Genomic DNA, 26,605 nt, shown 5'->3' on the forward strand with positions numbered 1-26,605 from the left:
TCTGTTGTTCTGTTGCTCTGTTGCTCTGTTGGTCTGTTGCTCTGTTGCTCTGTTGCTCTATTGTTCTGTTGTTCTGTTGCTCTGTTGTTCGGTTGTTCTGTTGTTCTGTTGTTCTGTTGTTCTGTTGTTCTGTTGTTCTGTTGTTCTGTTGTTCTGTTGTTCTGTTGTTCTGTTGTTCTGTTGTTCTGTTGTTCTGTTGTTCTGTTGTTCTGTTGTTCTGTTGTTCTGTTGTTCTGTTGTTCTGTTGTTCTGTTGTTCTGTTGTTCTGTTGTTCTGTTGTTCTGTTGTTCTGTTGTTCTGTTGTTCTGTTGCTCTGTTGTTCTGTTGCTCTGTTGTTCGGTTGTTCTGTTGTTCTGTTGTTCTGTTGTTCTGTTGTTCTGTTGTTCTGTTGTTCTGTTGTTCTGTTGTTCTGTTGTTCTGTTGTTCTGTTGTTCTGTTGTTCTGTTGTTCTGTTGTTCTGTTGTTCTGTTGTTCTGTTGTTCTGTTGTTCTGTTGTTCTGTTGTTCTGTTGTTCTGTTGTTCTGTTGTTCTGTTGTTCTGTTGTTCTGTTGTTCTGTTGTTCTGTTGTTCTGTTGTTCTGTTGTTCTGTTGCTCTGTTGGTCTGTTGCTCTGTTGCTCTGTTGCTCTATTGTTCTGTTGTTCTGTTGCTCTGTTGTTCTGTTGTTCTGTTGTTCTGTTGTTCTGTTGTTCGGTTGTTCTGTTGCTCTGTTGTTCTGTTGTTCGGTTGTTCTGTTGTTCTGTTGTTCTGTTGTTCTGTTGTTCTGTTGTTCTGTTGTTCTGTTGTTCTGTTGTTCTGTTGTTCTGTTGTTCTGTTGTTCTGTTGTTCTGTTGTTCTGTTGTTCTGTTGTTCTGTTGTTCTGTTGCTCTGTTGGTCTGTTGCTCTGTTGCTCTGTTGGTCTGTTGCTCTGTTGCTCTGTTGCTCTATTGTTCTGTTGTTCTGTTGTTCTGTTGTTCTGTTGTTCTGTTGTTCTGTTGTTCTGTTGTTCTGTTGTTCTGTTGTTCTGTTGTTCTGTTGTTCTGTTGTTCTGTTGTTCTGCTGTTCTGTTGTTCTGTTGTTCTGTTGTTCTGTTGTTCTGTTGTTCTGTTGTTCTGTTGTTCTGTTGTTCTGTTGTTCTGTTGTTCTGTTGTTCTGTTGTTCTGTTGTTCTGTTGTTCTGTTGTTCTGTTGTTCTGTTGTTCTGTTGTTCTGTTGTTCTGTTGTTCTGTTGTTCTGTTGTTCTGTTGTTCTGTTGTTCTGTTGTTCTGTTGTTCTGTTGTTCTGTTGTTCTGCTGTTCTGTTGTTCTGTTGTTCTGCTGTTCTGTTGTTCTGTTGTTCTGTTGTTCTGTTGTTCTGTTGTTCTGTTGTTCTGTTGTTCTGTTGTTCTGTTGTTCTGTTGTTCTGTTGTTCTGTTGTTCTGTTGTTCTGTTGTTCTGTTGTTCTGTTGTTCTGTTGTTCTGTTGTTCTGTTGTTCTGTTGTTCTGTTGTTCTGTTGTTCTGTTGTTCTGTTGTTCTGTTGTTCTGTTGTTCTGTTGTTCTGTTGTTCTGTTGTTCTGTTGTTCTGTTGTATTCTGTTGTTCTGTTGTTCTGTTGTTCTGTTGTATTCTGTTTCGTATGATCTTTTGTTTTATCTAAACTTTTTTAAAATGAGTTTTTTCTAATAATTTATACATGTCGATGGTTCAAATTCAAATAAAATAATTACAATAAAATACCGTTTTGTTTAGGAAAACCCCTGAAGGATATTTATGCTGGTGGTGACCCATTTTTTCTACGACGATTTTGACCACAAAATGAAAACAACGAGCGCTCTGACGGATTAATTAGGGATAGCGCGCGCTAGAGCCATCAACAAAAAGGATGCTTTTGGGTGGGATTGACATACGGTGATTTCCCCCGGGAGGGTGGGTTTGGGGGACACAAAATGGGATTTTTCCTGTTTCCTCTCCGCCTTCCTACTTCCTTATTTTGCCGTTCCACCTCGGCAAATATGAGCCGGGGATCGGTGTCATCCGGAATCTAATCAAATTTCGGAAAGTTTGGACGGGAACGGGGGAGGGATGAAGAGAAATATGTTATTGACAGCGAAACGACTCTGAACGAGCTGGAAGCGGGTAGTTTCGATGAAATAAATTGTCATGTCCGATGTTTCATGATGGCCAGCGTGGGAACCGCAGAAAATATTGATGTTTTGTTATGGATTCCATGCAATGCAGTCTATGATTGTTAGTTTTTAGAGAAATAACAAGTAAAGTAAATCTTAAATTTTAAAAAAGGTGCAGGTGGTTATGTTCTACATGACCAATAGGACAAAGAACTTTGTACAAAACTCCTAAAAAATATTCTATTTTATTTTATATTTTTAAAACATTGCCTATGTATTTAATCCTAAATAATTTATTCCTATAAAATGTTTTCAATCTTTGGCACCTCTGTGGAAATAAATTGCCAAAACAAGTATGGTTCGGAAAATGTCCAATCAAAATGGTAATTTTCATGTCCAGTATCAAAAACCATGAATTTTGGTACCCATATTGCCCCAAGTCGAATAGTTCGATTAATGTCCCCCCGGTAGAACCTTCCCGAGGGCAATTGCCACTCCGGGTGTGGCCAATCCGGTCAAAATGGCCATTTTCATTACCAGTTTCAAAAATCATGAATTTTGATACCCATATTGCCCCAAGTCGTATGGTACGATTAATGTCCCCCCGGTAGAACCTTCCCGAGGGCACTGGCCACTCCGGGTGTGGCCAATCTGGTCAAAATGGCCATTTTCATTACCAGTTTGTAATGCCAAATTGTGACCCTACCTTCTTTAACAATAACTCTTTTACTTTTCTTGAAAAAGTTTCCCTCATTAGAGCGCCATCTCTTGGTGGGAGGTAGGGAGATTACTGAAAAGCTTCGCGTGAGATCTCTACTATACGTTCCACGAGATCTCATTTAACTGTCGAGTGACCTACCAAATTTGCCTAAAGAAATAAAGAAATACGATTTAAAAGGAAACGGGAGCGGGACTCGACCTTTATAAAAGAGCCCGAAAAAACTCCTCACAAAGGCCCCGTTTTCCCTGATGCCAGAATGAGATGGAACTAGCCTCCAATTTGCTCCATTTCTGTGTGAGAGCGATCTTGTCGAGGCCTTTAGATCCTCGCGGGACTTTTTCTATCTTTTCACGTGAAGACCGTCAACCAGTAAAGTTGCTAGACCGACCTCTGTGGCACTAAGTTAGTTTAAAGTGTCATTAGCCAAGGATTGACTAGGGCAAACCCGGTAGAAAAGCCTACCGAAGCTTAAAACCTGTTACAAAACCGTAAGATTGTGAATTCCTGGTGTAAATGTTAAGAAAACTTAGAATGTTTGCTCTTTAGGCCCATTAGTTAATCTCCGGCATCTCCTCTGACCTTCGCGGGTGTGTTCTTTGCGACTTTCCGAAGGTAAGAAGCCCTGGCGGCATCAATTGTGAAGATTTTGCGACTAAAACGTGTGAATTAACGTTGGACAGGTGAATTTGCCCACCTCCCAGCGTGGGTGCGAGTTGGGGCACGACCGATTGCCAGCTGAACATCACGATTGGCCCGTTCGCGGACGAGCATTGCCGGTGAGGCACGCGGATTGGCCTCGTGGAGGAGATTTGGCCCATTTGAGCACCGCAACGCAACCTAGGACGCTCAAATTGTAGGCCCGGTCGGCCATCTTGCGAATATTGTTGTCCAATTGTCGTTTGGAGGCAACAAAACCATCGAAACACGTGCTCGCCATCGTCCAAAAGTGTGAACACGCGGTGATTTCGAGTGCTTGACGACCACTGACTGCGAGCGACCAGCCGATACGCTCATTTTCCGGCTTTGCAACCCCCTTCCGGTCGCTCAGTGGAAATTAGGAAACTTTTCACGTGAAATTCTACTCCTCAAACGTCTGAGGACTGCGGGTGGACTACCCGTCGGGAGTAACCGGTGCTGTCGCAGCGGAGACCAGGAGCTGGGTCGCGCGCGGAAACGTCGCACGCTCGAGGAAGCGTACTGCCATCTGGTAGTAAAAATCGGAAACCGGTTTGCGCAGCGCGTGCACACGCGCGTGCCTACCTGTGCCATACCTGGCGCGGGGCATCGCGATCGAGATTGCCGTTGGAGATTGCCGTCGGAGTGTTCCGGTCCCTTCGCCCAAGGATTAAGGTCAGATCTGAAAAGTTATTTTTTTTACCCTGAGCTCAAACAAACTTGTTAGTTGGTAAGATTAGGCGTGACGTCACAACCCATATTGTTAAGCTAAAACGCAATATAAGCCTAAATGCTGGTCCGTCAAACCATCCAGCGTGTTTGGTAACTGAATTGGGTGGCCGATTTGCGTGGACAACGTGGGTTAAGCGGGTCAAATACATGAATTATCGCACACAAATTTGAGTTTAGTTTCTGATTATTTCTGGTATTATTACGTTAACATCTAGTGCAAATTAATTGGTCCCTCGGGAGGTATCTGTGTTCTGGTGTTTGAGCCTCTATTAACCCGCCCTTAGAGTCTTTGCCGGGTCTCTAAAAACAGCTTCAGCAGTCTCTCGATCCCCGGAGTGGCGCGACACCTTCGGTGTCAAAACTGTTGATAGTCGAGGAACAAAACAATCCGTTACATTTTGGCGCCCAACGTGGGGCCGAGCAATAGTGGCAATAGTTCTACTATGTCTCAAAGTTGGGTTTAGTTTGGGTACTCAGTTAGAAGTTTGTTGGGTTTTCTGAACTATTATTGAGCATAGTTTATTTCAAGACAATCATATTTCATCATTTCGTTTGCAATATACCAAATACAATTCAAATATTTTGTTCCACCACCGTAATAGACCTAAATTTGATTCGCAGTCACCCTATTTCGGTTTGATTACTATTAATTTGAGATTTCGTTGGATTTTGTTTTAATATATTTTCGAACATTGTTGAGGAGTTATTTCAAAAGTGTTAGTTGGAATCAAAACAATGGATCACGTTTACATAAGTGACCCATGCAGCCTCAAAGAGGATGAAATGGAGTATGAATTTTGCCTTCGTGCCACACCTGTTCGTGGTGGATTACGCGAGCGCCAGCAGAATTTGCGTGCTTTGCTGCAAAACCCGAGGATCCGGTAGAAGTACATTTTTCGACGTATTCGCTAGCGGAGGACTTGGTGAAGATCCCGAGACAGCTGAAGGAAATGGAGCGTTGTCTAGATGCTAATCTTGATGATGATTGCTACTCTCGACTGGTTCACTATCACAAGCGACTTCGACGATACTCGCCGGGAACGGAAGAACATCGGCAGCAGCGGAAGGCGTTGTTGGACAGCATCGAGCGACTCTCAAGAAGGTACTACAACATTGATTTAGCCCATGTCTGCCGACAGGTTCCCTGATGCGAATCCATACGGTGCATTCGAATTTGGCCTCCGCGACTCCGGGACAGTTGGCCCAGGAGTTAGTGGATCTGACGACGGATTTCGAGGAAGGAGCAGTTGGCGGAATTCTTGACGATCGTCTTACGCGCGCGTCGTCCACAACGACTCAAAGGACGCTGCAGCCTTCGCTTAATCCGTATACTGGGACCAAACCGAAAGCATCTCGTGATCTGTTGGCTGCCCCAGTACCGGCCCCTAGAGGTCAATCGAGCTATAACCAATGGCTGTCCGGATTCTCCCCAGCGGCAACAAGGCAGTCCGAGTTGGGAAGACCGATGTCGAATCCACAGCGATGGGAGCAATCGGCCGCCGCTGGCGTGGACAACTCGACACTTGCCATATCGGAGGATCCAGGCGAAAGGCGCCACCCTCGGTGGCTTTGCGCGAACCTTGTTTGAACCGACGTCTGGGAGTGCGCATCCACTCCCGCCGCAGCAGCAGCCTCAACCAGGGAACATGGGCCGTTCAGCAGCTACATCGTCTCCAACGCCGACGATTCAGAATGAACCTGCCGATGAAAGGGATATGAATGAGTTCATTCATGCTTCCGACGTTCAAAATTACATTCGCGCGTGTCTAGAACATATGATGAGGCAGCAAGCCAACGGCGCATCGGTCCTTCCAGAAGCCGTAGATGAGTTGGCCGAACAAGTGGCCAAGGTTGATTTGCGTCGGGATTCGGAGATGTTACGGATTTCGCAGGATCAACCTCCAGCGAGGCGTGTACCCTCTCCTCCTTTCCAGTTATCCGCTCGAGAAACTTCAGGAAGCCTGAAATGAGAAGCATGTCACGTGGAGAAGGATTATTTGAACTACCAGAGGAAAGCCAAGTTCATGGAGAGTCACGGCGCCGTCAGGAGTCTAATCCCGCCCCAGGACCGTCTTGGGATGTGAACCGAAGGTTTCCGGATGTCCAAACGCTGCAAGGTGAGAGATATCGACGACTACCGCACCAGCAGTGCAACATAATTGAAAAATGGCCGAAATTCACCGGCGGTACGAATTCTGTTCCCGTGGTGGATTTTTGCGCCAGATCAATATTATGTGCGAGTCCTACCACATCAGTAAACAAGATCTACGAATGCACGCCCATTTGTTGTTCCGCGAGGGTGCGGCGGTGTGGTATACCACCTACCATGACAGATTCGACAGTTGGGAGACTTTGAAACATACCTCCGGTTGCGCTACGACAATCCAAACCGGGATCTCATTACTCGTGACCTGTTGGACAAACGTAAACAACGTCCCAATGAACCGTTCGGTGAATATCTCGAAGAGATTGAGAGATTAGCGCAACGCCTCACTCGTAAAATGTCTCATGCGGAGTTGTACTACCTGGTCACCAAAAACATGAAGATGAGTTACAAGCGTAGTCTGGTGTTGGCCACCATTCAGTCGCTTGATCACCTGTCCCAGCTGTGTTACAAGCTCGATGCGCTCGACGGCCTCGGAGGTCTACAAAAGCTTCCGTTCACCAAGTGGACATGGACGAACGAGCTGCAGAGATTGATGAGGAGTTGTTGAATGCCGATGTGTGCGCGGTTCATGGTCGTTTCAAGAAGCTTGCGGACTCTACAGGTGAGAACAGGAAGCCGATGTGCTGGAACTGTCGCCAGGCAGGACACATGTGGAGGAGTGCGACCAGAAAAAGTGTACTTTTGCCATGTGTGTGGACACACGGGTACGACCGCGTTCCAGTGCCCAAATGGACATCCACTCCGAACTCGGTCGGATGAGGAGGAAAACGAGTAAATGGGATGGATCCAGGAATCGATCTACCCCATCTGATACTCCGGAGATTCCCAACCGTCCGTTTTCTGTCTTCAATACTGCGCATCGAATTAACACGACCCCTCACCGTTGCCCACACCTCAAAGTTCGAGTTCTATCTGAGGAGATTGAAGCGCTAGCCGACACCGGTGCCAGTTTGTCGGTGATCAGCTCGCTGGGTTTGCTGAATAAGTTGGGCTTACAGATTCAACCTCTTCGCCTCCAGATTACGACAGCTGATGGTACGCCGTATCGATGTCTCGGTTACGTGAATCTTCCCTGTCCTACGAGTCTACCACCCACGTCCTTCCCACGATCGTCGTGCCTGAGATGAAGAAGGACCTAATTCTAGGCGTAGATTTCCTGAACAAGTTTGGATTCCGTCTGGTGGGTCCCCGTTTTTCCCCGGTTGGTGAAGAAACGGTCAATATGATCGAATTTCAGCGAGTTGAGGACTATTTTGGTGACACAAATGACAATATATGCTTTGAAATCCATCCAATCAGCCCAGCGGAATCTGCGAAAGACCTCGAGAGTTCAACCGATGACAGCTTGGAGATGCCAACCATCGAAGTACCGGAAAAACACATCTGCGAGCCTAGTGACCTGGTCACGGAACATGTCTTGTCGGATAGCCAGCGAGAAGCACTTTTTGAAGTAGTACAACAACTTCCGGCCACGCGAGACGGGAATCTAGGTCGAACTCCGATCATGTCCCATTCGATCGACCTTCTCCCGGGCGCAAAGCCGAAGAAGGTTCCTCCGTATCGTTGGTCTCCATCCGTAGAGGAAGTTATCGACGCGGAAATCGAGCGAATGAAGCGCCTCGGGGTCATAGAAGAGTGCCCTACGGCGGTCGACTTTTTAAATCCGTTGTTGCCGATTAAGAAGGCCAGTGGAAAGTGGAGAATCTGTCTTGACTCTAGGCGGTTAAATCAATGCACCAAAAGGACGATTTTCCCTTTCCTAATATGATGGGAATTCTTCAGCGTATCCAGAAGTCGAAGTATTTTTCCGTCATTGATCTGTCGGAGTCGTACTACCAGGTTCCACTCGACGAGGCCGCGAAAGACAAAACGGCGTTCCGCACGAACAAAGGTCTGTTCCGATTTGTTGTCATGCCGTTCGGGTTGACCAATGCTCCGGCGACCATGGCGAGACTGATGACGAAAGTCATAGGACACGACCTGGCACCCTGGGTGTATGTGTACCTCGATGACATCATTATCCTGTCGAACACCTTCGAGGACCACCTGGACCGGATCCGGATTGTCGCTGATCGTCTTCAGAAGGCGGGTCTCACCATCAACCTGTCAAAAAGTAAATTTTGTCAGACGAGTATTCGATACTTGGGTTACGTGCTGAGTGAGGACGGACTGTCCATGGACGTTAGCAAATCCAGCCCGTTTTAGACTATCCTACGCCTAAAACAGTGAAGGACATCCGACGCCTTCTCGGACTCGCCGGGTTTTACCAGAAATTTATCCAAAATTATTCTGAAATTACGACCCCATCAGCAACCTCCTCAAGAAGAATCGAAATAAGTTTAGCTGGACCGAAGAAGCGGAAGTGGCCCTGTCCAAACTGAAGACTGCGCTGGTGACCGCCCCGATACTGGCTAATCCAGACTTTAATTTGCCGTTTATCGTCGAGACCGATAGTTCGGACCTGGCGATTGGTGCGGTCCTTGTGCAGATGCACCAAGGAGAGCGGAAGTGTATTGCTTATTTTTCTAAGAAACTGTCCAGCACTCAGCGCCGGTACAGTGCCACTGAGCGAGAGTGCCTGGCTGTCCTGCTGAGTATCGAGAATTTTAAGCATTTCATCGAAGGTTCCCGTTTTGTAGTGCAGACCGACGCCATGAGTCTCACGTTCCTCAAATCGATGTCCATCGAATCCAAATCGCCGAGAATCGCTCGCTGGGCTCTCAAGCTCTCAAAGTACGAGCTTGACCTGCAATACAAAAAAGGCAGCGAAAACATTCCCGCCGACGCCCTGTCCCGGTCCATAAATCAGGTCAAGGTGGACCTCCCCGACCCGTACATCACTCAACTCTTGAACCAGGTGGAAAAGTTTCCTGAGCGATTTCCCGATTTTAAAATCTCAGGTGGAAAACTCTTCAAATTCATCTCGAATAGCACGGGTCTGGAAGATCTTGGTTTTCGCTGGAAGTTCGTCGTTCCGTTGGCTGAAAGAAGGTCTATCGTGAAAGAAATTCACGAAGCGGCCCATTTAGGACCTCTGAAAACGCTGGCCAAAGTCCGCGAACGCTTTTACTGGCCACGAATGGCCACGGAAATTAAGCGCTTTTGTTGCAGCTGTTTGGTGTGCAAGGAGTCCAAAGTACCGAGTACTAATACTACGCCGGTCCACGGAAAACCCAAGCAGTGCAGTCGTCCGTGGGAAATGATTTCCATGGATTTCCTTGGGCCCTACCCCAGGTCAAAGAAAGGGAACCTGTGGATCCTGGTGGTGTGTGACTTTTCTCGAAGTTCGTGATGGTTCAATGTCTGCGTTCAGCGACTGCTCCTGCGGTGTGCCAGTTTGTTGAGAACTTTGTTTTCAATTTGTTTGGCGTTCCAGAAGTGTGTATTACCGACAACGCGCAAGTCTTCAAGTCCGATCTTTTCCTCAAGCTGCTCAAGCGGTACGAGGTTACCCATTGGCCGTTAGCTGTCTACCACCCTGGTCCAAACCCGACGGAACGGGTAAATCGAGTTATTGTAACCGCGATTCGGTGTGCCCTAAACCAAAAAGCGGATCATCGTGATTGGGACGATTCGGTACATCTAATCGCCAGGGCGATTCGCACGCACGTTCATGATAGCACGGGATTCACGCCGTATTTCGTCAATTTTGGCCGCAACATGGTGAGTTCCGGGGCTGAGTACGAACACCTAAGGGAAGTGGACGATAATTTGGCGCAGGACCCGGTCAAGCTCAACGAAGAAATGAAGAGTCTGCACAAGCTGGTCAGGGAGAACTTGCTGAAAGCCTACCGGAAGTATTCCGCGCCGTACAACCTCCGAGTTAATCGGAAACATCAGTTCCAGGAGGGCGATGTCGTCTACAAGAAGAACGTCCTGCTGTCTGATAAATCACGAGATTTTGTTGGAAAGTTTGGAGCAAAGTACACGAAGGTTCGAGTTCGACAAGTTTTGGGAACGAACTGTTATGTTCTGGAAGATTTCGAGGGTAAAAGGATACCTGGAAGCTACCACGGTTCGTTCCTTAAGCGAGCATAAACAACGAGTTCCATTAGCTATGTCAGGTGCAGCGAGAGCTGCGCAACAACCACTGCTGATTAAGCACCACAAACACTCATTGAGTACACCAAAACGATGTTCGAGATGTCATTAACCTGTTTCCTCACATCAATTTAGTTAGAGAAGTTGTTTTGATTCCATTGTTTAGATTTTAATCGCGATATTCGATTCACTTGGCGTTTCCGTGCATCCATTCAATCATATTTCTCAACATTTTCGTATAAAAGTTCATCTCATCGCTCCATCGTTACGTTAAAACTTCATAATTAGCGAAAATAGACCAACTTTGTTAGAAAACCACATTTTCTTACCTTCAGTGAGATTTTGATTCATTTGTTTTGTTTGACAGAAATGACAGTTCACGGCCGAGATCGAACTCGCAGGGTCGAAGTTAGGTGACGTTAGAAATGAAACGTCTGATGCGATATTTGTTTCCAAAATATTCTGAGGGATGATTCGGTGTGAAATATTTCTGAACGCGTTTCGGTACGTTTGCGTTAGGCTTAGCAAAACATATTTTTCAATAGTTATTGAAGTTAATTGGTTTTTAATAAGTTTTCTCAGATCTTTCTGAGGTTTGTTGGATATTTGGTACATGGAAATTTGTCAGATATCTCTGACGTCATTCGGTTTAGTTAAGGTTAAGATTTGACTGCGAGTATGATTGTGTAGAGACCCAGATGAATAGGAATGATAATTAGAGTTGGAACAGAATATTTGGATTCAATGGATTTTTTTTAATATTAGAGCAGTCTTGGGAATCGGCAATTAAAACTGCATTTTTTTATGAAGATTACTTTGAACATATTCAGATGGCAACTTTTTAATGATTTCTTCACCTTGAACAATAAAAATTTTGAAATTTCTGATTTCAAAATTTTTATTAAATTAGTATTGGCGAGAATGTAATGCCAAATTGTGACCCTACCTTCTTTAACAATAACTCTTTTACTTTTCTTGAAAAAGTTTCCCTCATTAGAGCGCCATCTCTTGGTGGGAGGTAGGGAGATTACTGAAAAGCTTCGCGTGAGATCTCTACTATACGTTCCACGAGATCTCATTTAACTGTCGAGTGACCTACCAAATTTGCCTAAAGAAATAAAGAAATACGATTTAAAAGGAAACGGGAGCGGGACTCGACCTTTATAAAAGAGCCCGAAAAAACTCCTCACAAAGGCCCCGTTTTCCCTGATGCCAGAATGAGATGGAACTAGCCTCCAATTTGCTCCATTTCTGTGTGAGAGCGATCTTGTCGAGGCCTTTAGATCCTCGCGGGACTTTTTCTATCTTTTCACGTGAAGACCGTCAACCAGTAAAGTTGCTAGACCGACCTCTGTGGCACTAAGTTAGTTTAAAGTGTCATTAGCCAAGGATTGACTAGGGCAAACCCGGTAGAAAAGCCTACCGAAGCTTAAAACCTGTTACAAAACCGTAAGATTGTGAATTCCTGGTGTAAATGTTAAGAAAACTTAGAATGTTTGCTCTTTAGGCCCATTAGTTAATCTCCGGCATCTCCTCTGACCTTCGCGGGTGTGTTCTTTGCGACTTTCCGAAGGTAAGAAGCCCTGGCGGCATCAATTGTGAAGATTTTGCGACTAAAACGTGTGAATTAACGTTGGACAGGTGAATTTGCCCACCTCCCAGCGTGGGTGCGAGTTGGGGCACGACCGATTGCCAGCTGAACATCACGATTGGCCCGTTCGCGGACGAGCATTGCCGGTGAGGCACGCGGATTGGCCTCGTGGAGGAGATTTGGCCCATTTGAGCACCGCAACGCAACCTAGGACGCTCAAATTGTAGGCCCGGTCGGCCATCTTGCGAATATTGTTGTCCAATTGTCGTTTGGAGGCAACAAAACCATCGAAACACGTGCTCGCCATCGTCCAAAAGTGTGAACACGCGGTGATTTCGAGTGCTTGACGACCACTGACTGCGAGCGACCAGCCGATACGCTCATTTTCCGGCTTTGCAACCCCTTCCGGTCGCTCAGTGGAAATTAGAAACTTTTCACGTGAAATTCTACTCCTCAAACGTCTGAGGACTGCGGGTGGACTACCCGTCGGGAGTAACCGGTGCTGTCGCAGCGGAGACCAGGAGCTGGGTCGCGCGCGGAAACGTCGCACGCTCGAGGAAGCGTACTGCCATCTGGTAGTAAAAATCGGAAACCGGTTTGCGCAGCGCGTGCACACGCGCGTGCCTACCTGTGCCATACCTGGCGCGGGGCATCGCGATCGAGATTGCCGTTGGAGATTGCCGTCGGAGTGTTCCGGTCCCTTCGCCCAAGGATTAAGGTCAGATCTGAAAAGTTATTTTTTTTACCCTGAGCTCAAACAAACTTGTTAGTTGGTAAGATTAGGCGTGACGTCACAACCCATATTGTTAAGCTAAAACGCAATATAAGCCTAAATGCTGGTCCGTCAAACCATCCAGCGTGTTTGGTAACTGAATTGGGTGGCCGATTTGCGTGGACAACGTGGGTTAAGCGGGTCAAATACATGAATTATCGCACACAAATTTGAGTTTAGTTTCTGATTATTTCTGGTATTATTACGTTAACATCTAGTGCAAATTAATTGGTCCCTCGGGAGGTATCTGTGTTCTGGTGTTTGAGCCTCTATTAACCCGCCCTTAGAGTCTTTGCCGGGTCTCTAAAAACAGCTTCAGCAGTCTCTCGATCCCCGGGAGTGGCGCGACACCTTCGGTGTCAAAACTGTTGATAGTCGAGGAACAAAACAATCCGTTACAAGTTTAAAAAACCATGCATTTTGATACCCATATTTCCCCAAGTCGTATGGTTCGATTAATGTCCCACTGGTAGAACCTTTCCCAGGGCACTGACCACTCCGGGTGTGGCCAATATCCTATAAATGTGGTCCCAAGCCCATTGCCCCAAATCATTCTGGTCCGGTGACTGTCCTTGCAATCTTCATAAGAACAGAATTCCTCCCAATTTAGTGCACAAACTGTGTCTTTCAATGTGTGCGTGTGTGTGTGTGAGCAATAAAATTACCACCGTGGATCCGCTTTTGTCGAAACCTCGTAAGGCACTGAATTTTTCTGAGGCTATCTGTTAGCTTAAATAGTTCGCATGAAATGTGGCAACAGTGGTGCAACATTCTCGCGTGACAGTTCCACGTAAACAGGAGAGGAGGCAAAATTTGCACCATGTTGCCACATTTCATGCGAACTATTTAAGCTAACAGATAGCCTCAGAAAAATTCAGTGCCTTACGAGGTTTCGACAAAAGCGGATCCACGGTGGTAATTTTATTGCTCACACACACAAACGCACACATTGAAAGACACAGTTTGTGCACTAAATAGGGAGGAATTCTGTTCTTATGAAGATTGCAAGGACAGTCATCGGACCAGAATGATTTGGGGCAATGGGCTTGGGACCACATTTATAGGATATTGGCCACACCCGGAGTGGCCAGTGCCCTGGGGAAGGTTCTACCGGGGGGACATTAATCGAAACATACGACTTGGGGCAATATGGGAATCAAAATTCATGATTTTTGAAACTGGTAATGAAAATGACAATTTGACCGGATTGGCCACACCCGGATTGGCCACACCCGTAGTGGCCAAACCATGAATTTTGATACCCATATTGCCCCAAGTCGTATGGTTCGATTAATGTCCCCCCCGGTAGAACCTTCCCCAGGGCAATTGCCACTCCGGGTGTGGCCAATCCGGTCAAAATGGCCATTTTCATTACAACCACTGACCACTCCAGGTGTGGCCAATCCGGTCAAAATGGCCATTTTCAATACAAGTTTCAAAAACCATGAATTTTGATACCCATATTGCCCCAAGTCGTATGGTTCGATTAATTTCCCCCCGGTAGAACCTTCCCGAGGGCACTGGCCACTCCGGGTGTGGCCAATCCAGTCAAAATGGCCATTTTCATTACCAGTTTCAAAAACCATGAATTTTGATACTTATATTGCCCCAAGTCGTATGGTTCGATTAATGTCCCCGATTAATGTGTGGCCAATTCTGCCAAAATGGCCATTTTCATCACCAGTATCAAAAACCATGAATTTTGATACGCATATTGCCCCAAGACGTATGGTTCCGTAAATGTCCTCCCGGTAGAACCTTCTCTGAGCGCAATGGTCACTCCGGGTGTGGCCAATCCTGCCAAAATGGCCATTTTCATTACCAGTATCAAAAACCATGAATTTTGATACCCATATTGCCCAAATTTGTATGGTTCCGTAAATGTCCTCCCGGTAGAACCTTCCCTCAGGGCAATGGCCACTCCGGGTGTGGCCAATCCTGCCAAAATGGCCATTTTCATCACCAGTATCAAAAACCATGAATTTTGATACGGGACCATCCATAAACCACGTGGACACTTTAGGGGGTATTGCGATTGTCCACGCTCCATACAAAAAGATTTTTGTATGGAAAATTGTCCACGAAGGGGGGGGGGGGGGTACGAGATTCCCAAAAAAGTGTCCACGTGGTTTATGGATGGTCCCTACGCAGATTGCCCAAATTTGTATGGTTCCGTAAATGTCCTCCCGGTAGAACCTTCCCTCAGGGCAATGGCCACTCCGGGTGTGGCCAATCCTGCCAAAATGGCCATTTCATCACCAGTATCAAAAACCATGAATTTTGATACCCATATTGCCCAAATTTGTATGGTTCCGTAAATGTCCTCCCGGTAGAACCTTCCCTCAGGGCACTGGCCACTCCGGGTGTGGCCAATCCTGCCAAAATGGCCATTTTCATTACCAGTATCAAAAACCATGAATTTTGATACCCATATTGCCCAAATTTGTATGGTTCCGTAAATGTCCTCCCGGTAGAACCTTCCCACAGGTCACTGGCCACTCCGGGTGTGGCCGATATCCTACCAAATTGTTCCCAATAATTTTGGTATTCCGGTGACCGTTCTGGCTACCGTCAATAACTTCTTGGACCTCCTTTCAAGTTCGTGCACCACCTGCGTGTGTGTGTGTGAGCAATAAAATTCCCAACGTAAGGTCCGACCGAGTCGGGTCCGACTTTGATGAAAGTCTGATGGACACTAAATCCTCCAGAGGCTAACTTTTAGCTTAAATAGTTTTCACGGCATCTACGCAACAGAAACAGAATGTCACGCCGAGGGCTTGCGACGGTAACGCTACATTTTCGAAAAATTTTGCATTGACACCGCAGATAGAGCTTTAAGACAAAGTCCTTTGTCAAAAATCATAAAAAGCTTCAAAGTAAAACGAAGTCATGTTTCAAAATGACACAATTTTTCATCCTCTCTGAAAGTTATTGACCACCGGTTGCCACACATCAGACCTCACATCAGGACCGTTGGAAACTTTTTCCCCACCCGTTCAAGGCACATTATCGCACCCTTGTGTCAGAAGCTTGCCCATCATCGATAATGCTTGGAGAGCAATTTGAAAACACTTTCATTTCAAGTCACTCTTTTCAGCCCGACCGGAGGGTTGGCTCGGTCGGTTCCGATCGATAAACCGAAAAGTTAACCGAACAAGTTTCGAGCATAACTTGTCCAATAAGTTGGAATGCCGGGCTTGGCCCGGAGGAGGGAAGCAAAACTTTCCCTGGCCGGCAGCAGCTCCGGGAAAGGTGGGATCGATGACAGCAAATCGGAAGTGTCGGAGATGTATCTTCTGTCGAAGGGATTTCCCAGAGTGGCACACTCTTGCTCGATACTTTGGCAAGTTTAGAAAAATAGCTGCTCTGTGGGATGCGTATTATTGTTAGATATTTTTCTTCTTGTTCGCAAATATCAAACTCAAACAAAAGGGATATCTCTGCTGGAACCTTCGTAACTTTTGCGCACCACGAGCGAAGCTTATCCAAGCTTCTTCGAATGCGCCGGACTCGCGGAAACTTTTCACTCCAGCCCGACCTAACCACGTGCCACGTGCGCTGACAGAACTTTGCCGTATCGGCAAGTTACGAAATTTATTGAACTGCATCCGTGTTCTACAGCGGATCTTCCCCCCTCCCCCCTCAAAGGTCGACAAAGTTGAATTCCGCTAATAACTTCTAATGGAGAGCATTCCGCCGGCCGGCCTGCTGTCAACCGCGAACCTTTTGTGTGGAAGTTCTCTGACTGCTGAACTCCACATGCGCTACACCACAATACCACGTTACGAGTTACAGTTCGGTAGAACTCGCCGTGTATAGAACCCGGCCCAGCCATCGAGGCCAGAATGGGTTGTTCATGTTTTCACTTGATTAGCCAAGCGGAACCAAACCAAGCGAACTTGCGACTCAACTCGGGCTCAGGTTCTGTTCAGTTCTGTGTGTGGAGAGTACTGTACCATCATCGTCAGAGTTCATGGCAACAATGGATGCGCACGGAGAATGTGTCCATAAACTACGGAGTTTTTTTTTTGCGTTGTTGTGGTGATTCAAAACTTTAGCAGAGGGAAGCCACCAAAAGTGGTTGGAAATTGTTCAACAGAAAGCAACACAACTTCGACTCTGTTTTAATCTGAGCGAGAAAAAACCTCTTTGCTACAGTATAGAATTGGAATAAACTCCAAAAGACTTGATCTACATTAATGCAATGCTTCGATGTAAGAAATTTTTGAAATCGCCCTGAATTCTGTCAAAAGAAAAAAAATCAAATGTCCTTTTGAAAGTGAAATAAACAAATCTGGAAGCTGACCTCTATTAGCTATTTCAAAGGTTATTTTGTAACGGTTTTCCTTCAGTACATTTACTCGATTCTTTAAGTACCCCCAACTTCAGCTTAGGATAGTAACTTCACAGAAGTAAGGCTCAAACAACTAAATAAATTAAATTAAATGGAAGTACATTCAATAAATGTTTGTTATTCCTTTGAGAATAAATGTGTCTGACGTTTTGAGCTATTTTTTGCGAAAATATGAATTATCAAAACCTTTTAAATCCCTATAAAATAATGTTAAATATTTTATGAAGTTAATTTAAAATAATAAAATATAAACCAAAATCGAAAATTCTGCGAAATCCATTTCAGCGATTCCATGTCAAACGAGCAGGATCCTATTTTTAAGTGCTACAAATTGGTTTAAATTTGGCATGGAACTCTCTTGAAACAAAAAAAAATACCCATATTTTTATTTTATTTTCGAAGGGGTCATGCCGAATCACCCTAAACGAGGCTTTTTGACGAATTTCGATAAAAACACATTTTCAAAAAAAATCGAAAAATTCTCTTTTCAAATTGAGTTTTCACAGGGAATTTTTCAAATTCACCATTTTTATTTTATCAAAATGGCTGTATCTTGGCACTGAATTGACAAAACCTAATTGATTGAAAAAGCAAAATTGTTCAGAAAATTGTCACCTACAAAATGATGGTAATGGTTTTGGCGTAAAAATTTAAGATGGATTTTTGAGAGAAATTTGCAAAAAAAATCAGGCAAAAATTTCATCAATCCAACTCTAACATTTTACCAATGAAAAATGACGACTTTCTGGATCAATAAGAGTACAGAACATTATTGATAGGACTCTTAACTATGATTTAACCCTCTCACGCCCATGGTTACTCCAGAGCACCACTATTTTTTGTCTTCAAAATTAAATTTCTCTGCAACCATGTAATTTTTCAACCAGGATCAACCTGCATTGGTTTGTATAGAATGTTAACTTATAACCACTATAAATGCATCCTATTTGGTTGATCCAGTAATGAGTAATGTGGAAAAAAATCTCGATTTTGCTCTGGGCGGGAAGGGGTTAAAGTGAAATACAGGGCAGTTTGACCACATTTTTTGACAAGGCTTCAGAACAAAATTTTTATGAAAACAGAACATTTTTCAGTGATTGGCAAATCGCGAGTTCGAAATTATGTTTTGGAAATTTTTCGTTGGATTAAAACATTCTTTCTGTGGCAAAAACCTATCGAAATCCGGGAAAGCCCAAAGGTTTCCGTCATCGTCTTTTTTTGGGACAAACTAATAATCTTGACGTGAAAAAATATCGTCATTATTATTTCAAGGACGTTGGATAATCCAGAAACTGATTTTTTTTCAATCCGTGGATATTTGATTTACTTATTTTTTTTTATTTTTGGGGTTTTCAATATTAATTTATTAATTAAAATGTTTGTTTATTTTCTTGAAAGTAAATAATTTATGAAATTTGGATGAAGACTTTTTATTTTTATTCAAAGAAATTTAAAAATTTGAGGGTTATTTGAGGGTTAAATTTTGAAATGTTTTATATTTGTTTTGTCTATTAGAATGTTTATTTTTCAATAAGATTTTCTAGTCGAAAATTAACTACCACATCCAAACCTGTGTGTTGCGAGGTCTGTTGCCGTTTTCACACCAGCTCAAACTGTCAAAATTGCACCAGCGTTTCAAGGCTTTGAAAGCTCATGGTATGAGGGATTATTGAATCAAAATATGACTCCAATCTGCTTGAAATGCGGTTTGTGTTTTCAAGTTTGTAGTCACTAATAAATGTGGGGAAAAGATATCATGTCATTTTAACTCGAAGGAATATAATTATCCTTAAGCCAATTTAGATGGAAATTTTTAAAATATTAACATGTTCAAATATTACGAATCTAGCATCCCGAGCAGACGGTAATAACAAAAATCATGTCGTTTCATTAACAAATACTAGTAAAATAACAGAAAATGTAATGGAATCTTCTTGAAAAATCCATTTTTGCTTAAGGGTTTTATAACAGATAATGTTATCATAACAAAATTCGTTATTGGTCTGATATTGGTTGAAAGCTAAAACAACTTTGGAATAACATTTTTTGCTATGGAAAATATCTCCAACTGTTATTGGGATGATCGGAACAGTTGTTGAAATAACAAAAATTAATATCAAAGATTTGCTCGAAGAATAACTAAAAATGTTATTAGTCTGTTATTACATTAACAATCCAATAACAAAAAAAAATCATAACAGCGAATAAAAAAATCCTGCCCAAAAATGTTATTGGGCTAGTATTTTCAAATATCAAAAAATGTTATTCCCAAGTTATTTCCGTCTGCTCGATACATCACGATTTTCTCAATACTTTGACCATAACTGACAGCACGCTTCATCGAGATCCAAAAGAAACGTTTTTTTATTACGTAACACAACATTCGGATTTTTTCACCCGATGTTAGCCACCGTATTTCGCATTGACAGTGACACTTCAGTGTTTTTATCAATACACCCTGACGAGGTGTTCATCATTTTTGCCTTCCTCACGTTACTGAGGAAAGGCTATAAAATCACTCGAAAAATGAACTTCTCAATTAGACCTTCTAGACCCACCTTCATGTATACCTATCGACTCAGAATCAAATTCTGAGCAAATGTCTGTGTGTGTGGTGGGATGTTGATCAAAAAATTGTCACTCGATTATCTCGACATTGGCTGAACCGATTTTGTCCGTTTTGGCGTCATTCGATCCGTCTTGAGGTCCCATAAGTCGCTATTAAAAATTATGCAGTTTAGTTAAGTACTTCAAAAGTTATGTTAAAAAAACGATTTTAGCAAAAGTCCGCAAGATTGTAAAAAGGGTGGTTTTTGTAAGAAACTCCGTCATGCTATACATTTTCAGAAAGGTATTTAAAAGACCTTTCCAACGCGTCCAAGACATTGAAGATTTGACCATCCTATCAAAAGTTATAAGCACTCAAGTGTAATTTATACGCTTTTTTTTAGGCCGGATCTCAGATATGTTGATGAAAACGTTGTCCGGATCTCTCATGCAACCTATCGTTGGATAGGTATTCAAAAGAGCTTTCCAACGCGTCCAAAACATTAAAGATCTGACAACCCTATCAAAAGTTATAAGCACTTAAGTGTTATTTACGCACTTTTTGCATTTTGGATAGCACCCTTTAAATGTGAGGAAGGCGCCAACCACCTAAGGGTGGATTAAGTAACGTTTTTTAAATAAAATTATTGTGTTTTCATTGGACCTAAGGCCATCATTCTTATTATTTTGGAATTGTTATTTTTAGAAATTTTGATTTTTAAATATTAATATTTCATAATTTAAAATTTTTTGCATTTTTTTTATTTCAAATAAAAAAAAGTTTCTGAATTATTTTAATTTTATTATTTTTTAACTCTAATTTTTTTTTTAATTTGAATTTTAATTTTTAAATCTCAAAACTTCTGCTTTTTGTATTTTTAAGTATCCACATTTTAGAAACTTATTAAAATTGAATTTTTTTTTTGGCTGGTTCAAATTTTATTGTAAGTATTTGTCCCTCGGCTCTGGCCAGAAGAGCTTAAATAAAAAACGAGTTTTTTTACCAAAAACTTTTTTCCAAAATTCTTTTAATCAATACCTACTGTAATACCTTTTCCGAAGACACCACCACCATTGATCCGAAAAATCGATCTATTTGGAAAAAAGCATTTTTATATTGATATAATGCTGCAAAATGGTCCTATAATGGAACTAACAAAGTTTCAGCCAAATCGAAAAAGTAAAAAAATAATTCGAAGTTCATCCAATAAACTTCCCGCAAAATTTACCCAAAGCTTCCAGCGATGCACCTGTCTCACCCAGGACACGCACGCGTCAAATAAATGTATTTATTTTCGTCTCAATCCCGTCCATCATCGGAGGACATTTTATGCCTTAGTCGCCGACGTCGAGCCGCTTTGGCAGGACCAAAAACAGCCAAGTGTGCTTGCCCAGCCAGCACTTATTATACTGATAGCATATTTTTTCTCTCCTTGCCACCGTCATCACGGCGCAAGCAAACTCATAAAACTCTATTATTTATGGATAAACACTTGGAACTTTATTAGGCCCTATGCAGTAAAGTTTCCCCCTCCCCAAGTCCACCTCCGACTTCTTTAAGGTTCTGTTTACATATGTATGTAGGGGCCTGGGAGGGGAACCTTCCAAAAAACTACACAACCATCAGTGACACAGTGCAATAAAACTATCCTGTGGCTGTGCACGTCACGTGATGGTTCTGATTCTTGGCGAAGGATTTGCAAAGTATTTTGCTCAAGACTAGCACGATTTTGGGTACACCCAAAAGAAAGAATGCTAGAATGCTGTTACGGATTTCGCGTTTGGGTGTACTCTACTCCAAAGTTTCATTTGAATGTTTTAACAGTATCTTTTTATCAGCAATACCTAGTACTAGTAGCACCGTTTTTTTGCACCGAGCATTCTGATCGACATTGCGATTAGTGTGTGAGTCGCTGGAGCAAAATTGCAACCTCGACTCTTATCGCCATTTTGAATCGCCATTGTTTCAAATTACACCTCACCGTTTCGCCCCGATTTAGATCTATTTTCTGTACAGCAATGTGTGCGAATGTTCGCTGCTGTGCCACGTGATTCGATGACCAACATGTGAATTGCCGGTTCGAATCACGTTTAGTGCGATTCAGCTTGAAAAATGTTCAGCAATTTCCTTTAAACCCCCAGCAAAACCAAAGGTTTAAGCTAGCCCTCAGTCTTCCCATGCCGGTATCCATCCACGTATCACTCCATCAACTCCCTTCTCCTCGCCACGCCACGCCGAGACAGGAGAAGACGTGTTCGCTTCATGGTTCGCAATTTGTCAGTTAATATCTCGGGCCAAATCGAATAAAACGTCTATCTGATTAACTAATTGACCGGAAAATCGATTTGTGCGCCATAGAGAGAAAAGAACGGATTGATAAGAGCACCTCACCTTACTACAACTCCCGCAGCCCTTCAATCGGATTGATTCTGAGCTTGCAGAGTGGACGCTGACCTAGATCAGACACATTGTAGTACCTTTTTCCACTCGAATGAAAATTGCAAGCCGGTCGGTCTACTTGCTGACGACGAAGAGCTCAGATTGTTCCCTCAATGAGTGCAACTCGAAGGGCACAAGTCCATGAAATTGAAGTAATTGGAGTTGCCTTCGATGGAGGCTCTGCCTGCAGGGACGATAGAGTTGCGAGCGTCGTGATTTGTCACGACGACAACGGTGTCGACACCTGCTCGGTAGAATTGGACGATACACCGATGATAACATGGCTGGATGATGCTGGAGAGAAGAACAGCAATTGAAGGTTTCGACGAGTGGGTTGACTAATGGTGATCGAACACGAGATCTGCGAGAGTGTGATTTGCCTGGCTGTCGAACGGTAATGACTGCTTCAGAGCGGTGTTTTAGGAGGAAGATTGAGGAAAATTGAACGCTTTTTGAGAGGTGATTCAAGAATGTAGCTCTTACAACTTAATTTATCTTTTGTTCGATTTCGGCGAAAATGTACACAGCTTTAAAGTTGTTAAGATTTTCTCCCTTTTTTATTCATTTGCTCATAAGCTAGGCTCATTTTTGCTGATCATAAAAAATATGAAGGACTGTAACAGTAATATTATTTCTGTATGTTATTGAAAACATTAACAAGATGCAATGGATAATTCAGGAAAAAAATTATGTCACATTTGTATAAAAATATATTTTTATTCGATATTTTGTCTGTTTTTAATAAGAAGTGAAAACAAGAGTAAAAAAAATTTCTATAATTTAAATGATTAAAAAAAATAAAAGTATTTAATCTTCCAAGTTTCATTTTAAAACCATACTTCGCAAATAGAATCATTTAAGTAAAAATGTAATAAGGTTGCTGCAAAAAAATTTCAATGTTTTTTTTTATCGCACATTTTAAAAAAAATGATGATTTCAAAACCTTACCTTACCTAACTTTTGTGTAAAATGTATTTGTTATATTTTTTCTATGAAATGTTGAAATTGTAGATTGTAATATCAAATTTTATTTCAACTTCGGCCAGAGTAGAGGGACAAAAACTTTTTTTTATAAATTTGAAACGGCTAAATAATTTAACAGAAAAAAGACTTGTGTTCTTAAGCGTCTCAGCAAAAGAGAGACCAACGATTCAAAAAACTTAAATCACCCTTGAGCCATTACTTGAGTTTTTGTAAGTAAATCATACCAAAATTATTGCATTTTTTTTGTTTAAATTTCAATAATGATTACGAAAATCGTGTGACATCAAATTATGTAAAAAAATACATACTTTTCCTACTCTTCTCGAACTACGAAACGGTCATCTTATCTCTACCAAATATAACAGGATCAAACAGTAATACGTTTCGATACAAGGGCTGAAATGGGAGCTGAAAAGTTGAACGTTTGATGTGAACGGTAAATTGACTGAACACATGAAAACTTGACTAGAAAGGTGTTTTTAAGAATTGCAAAAAAAATGCAACTCTCTGCAGGGTTTGTTATTTTTAACAATCGTCGTTGTTAAAAAAAAAAATTACTGCAACATAGATAAACTACTGTAATGAACTCTTAAATGAATTTTGCTTGAAAAGATAAATTTTATTGAAAAAATGGAAAGTACCTACATTACAATTACAAATTTAATCTAACACTGCGATTTTTTTTTTTGAAAACACGCTTTTGGCATCATTGCTCAAAATTTACATTACAACATATTATTAAAAAAAATCTAGGCTCTTTTTTTAAACTAAAATCTACGAAACTGCCCTTTCAATTATTTAAAATCAATTATAATTTAAATAATTAAACTTCAACATTTCAATCTTGGTTGGAGAAAAAAATGAAATGCACCGTTGTCTCATTGATTTATAAATTATTTTTACTTTTATTTTTCACATGTTACCAGAACTGCGCCAAGTAAAATTTGTTTTATATTTTAATTGCTGTCATTTTATCGTTAGGTAAATAATAGAGCGTCCAATTTCCCGGGGTTACAAAATTCCCGGGAAACGGGAAATTTTCAATAAATTTCCCGGGAAATCCCGGGAATTCCCGGGAAATTTGAAATTTTACGAAAATTATTCTAATCCTGTTTCTGATTAATCTTTTACAACGAAATTGTATAGAACAGCAACTTTAATGGTCAAAATGAGTGTGAGGATCAATAAATGGCTTGACTGCTTGTAAAAAATCATGTAACTTTGAGAAAATATATAAGGGTAATTCTCCGCCAACTCACACAGCAGTTGCCCCGACCCCTCTTCGATTTGCGTGAAACTTTGTCCTAAGGGGTAACTTTTGTCCCTAATCACGAATCCGAGGTCCGTTTTTTGATATCTCGTGACGGAGGGGCGGTACGACCCCTTCCATTTTTGAACATGCGAAAAAAGAGGTGTTTTTCAATAATTTGCAGCCTGAAACGGTGATGAGATAGAAATTTGGTGTCAAAGGGACTTTTATGTAAAATTAGACGCCCGATTTGATGGCGTACTCAGAACACTAAAAAAGTTCTAAAAATTCTCCCATTTTCCGTTACTCGACTGTAAAAAATTTTGAAACATGTCATTTAATGGGAAATTTAATGTACTTTTCGAATCTACATTGTCCCAGAAGGGTCATTTTTTCATTTAGAACAAAATTTTTCATTTTAAAATTTCGTGTTTTTCTAACTTTGCAGGGTTATTTTTAGAGTGTAACAATGTTCTACAAAGTTGTAGAGCAGACAATTACAAAAATTTTGATATATAGATATAAGGGTTTGCTTATAAACATCACGAGTTATCGCGATTTCACGAAAAAAGTTTTGAAAAAGTTGGTCGTCATCGATCATGGCCGTTCATGGTCACCCGCGACAGACACGGACGACGAAACAAAGAGAAACGCAAAAAGTAACTTTTTCAAAACATTTTTCGTAAAATCGCGATAACTTGTGATGTTTATAAGCAAACCCTTATGTCTATATATCAAAATTTTTGTAATTGTCTGCTCTACAACTTTGTAGAACATTGTTACACTCTAAAAATAACCCTGCAAAGTTAGAAAAACACGAAATTTTAAAATGAAAAATTTTGTTCTAAATGAAAAATGACCCTTCTGGGACAATGTAGATTCGAAAAGTACATTAAATTTCCCATTAAATGACATGTTCCAAAATTTTTACAGTCGAGTAACGGAAAATGGGAGGATTTTAAAACTTTTAGTGTTTTTTCGATGAAAATACGTTTTTCGGAATTCTGAGTACGCCATCAAATCGGGCGTCTAATTTTACATAAAAGTCCCTTTGACACCAAATTTCTATCTCATCACCGTTTCAGGCTGCAAATTATTGAAAAATACCTCTTTTTCGCATGTTCAAAATGGAAGGGTCGTACCGCCCCTCCGTCACGAGATATCAAAAAACGGACCTCGGATTCGTGATCAGGGACAAAAGTTACCCCTTAGGACAAAGTTTCACGCAAATCGAAGAGGGGTCGGGGCAACTTTTCCCGATTTCGTGTGAGTTGGTAGAGAATTACCCATAAACTTTCTAATTTTTAAATATTTTAAATCGTCCCAAATAAAAGAAAATATTATCAGAATTTTTGTTTTGGACAGTGAAAATCTATGCTCCACAACCATAAAATTGCATTTAAATTTGTCTCAGTGACCATAAAGTTAAAATAAAAAAACCAAAAAATTCAACTTGTGAATATATAAATAATCATTGAATTTACCTTAAAAATCTAATTTCTAGCGCTTTTTAACTTGAAACACTATTTTTCAACTAGAAAATTTGATACGAAGTTGTTTTTGATTGGTTTTTCATGGTTTTATGATATGATTTTAGTTATATGGTATTCAGCCTAATAAAACAATTAGATTAAAATAATTTTTAGTATTTAAAAGTGGTTGAAATTCAACTTCAATTCAACCCTCTTACGCCCTTGGTAGCTCACGTGCTTCATGAATTTATAACTTCAATCTGTAATTTCTCGAATACTTGGAAACAAACCTTTTTTAAAAAAATAATTATATCAGTTCAATTTCCATCCAACATGTTCAAGGTAAATAAAGTCAAAAAAATCTCAATGTTGATCTTGGCCGGAAGATGTACAATGTACATACTTTATTTTCAAATGATATTACAAAATAAACATTAAAAAAGGTTGTCAAAAATAAAATAGTTTATATTCATTCCATAACAGCGTTACTTTTGTTGCCCAACATAATAGCAAACAATATTCCTAGTGGTGAATACTTCAGAAATAAATATTATCTGAATTAAAACTTGACATGAAATTTACAGACAAGCTGATTAGTAAAATATTAACAGTAGATGGAAATAAATAAAATCAAATCAGGTTCTCCAATTATTATTTTTTGTATATTTTCAAAACATTGATGCCAAAAAGGTAGGAAAATGTATTCTTCTGCTTGTATTTCGGGAATTCCCGGGAAATTTACGAATTTCCCGGGAAACGGGAAATATTTTTTTCCGGGAA

The 26,605-nt window shown here is 41.6% G+C and overlaps 1 protein-coding gene and 2 long non-coding RNA genes across 3 annotated transcripts in view; 2 read left to right on the plus strand and 1 right to left on the minus strand.

Annotated features, from left to right (window-relative positions):
* LOC6044876 (protein couch potato) overlaps positions 1–26,605 on the minus strand; it is a 346,765-nt gene that overhangs the window by 221,973 nt on the left and 98,187 nt on the right. The gene's annotated exons all lie outside the window — the stretch shown is intronic.
* Positions 3,024–4,536, plus strand: LOC119768759. Its single transcript, XR_005278211.1, has 3 exons — positions 3,024–3,289; positions 3,348–3,413; positions 3,482–4,536. It is a non-coding gene; the product is annotated as an uncharacterized LOC119768759 (long non-coding RNA).
* Positions 11,600–12,404, plus strand: LOC119768760. Its single transcript, XR_005278212.1, has 3 exons — positions 11,600–11,865; positions 11,924–11,989; positions 12,058–12,404. It is a non-coding gene; the product is annotated as an uncharacterized LOC119768760 (long non-coding RNA).

This window comes from Culex quinquefasciatus, chromosome 3 (genome assembly GCF_015732765.1).
Source record: "Culex quinquefasciatus strain JHB chromosome 3, VPISU_Cqui_1.0_pri_paternal, whole genome shotgun sequence".
In the NCBI taxonomy this organism is placed as follows: Eukaryota; Metazoa; Arthropoda; class Insecta; order Diptera; family Culicidae; genus Culex; species Culex quinquefasciatus.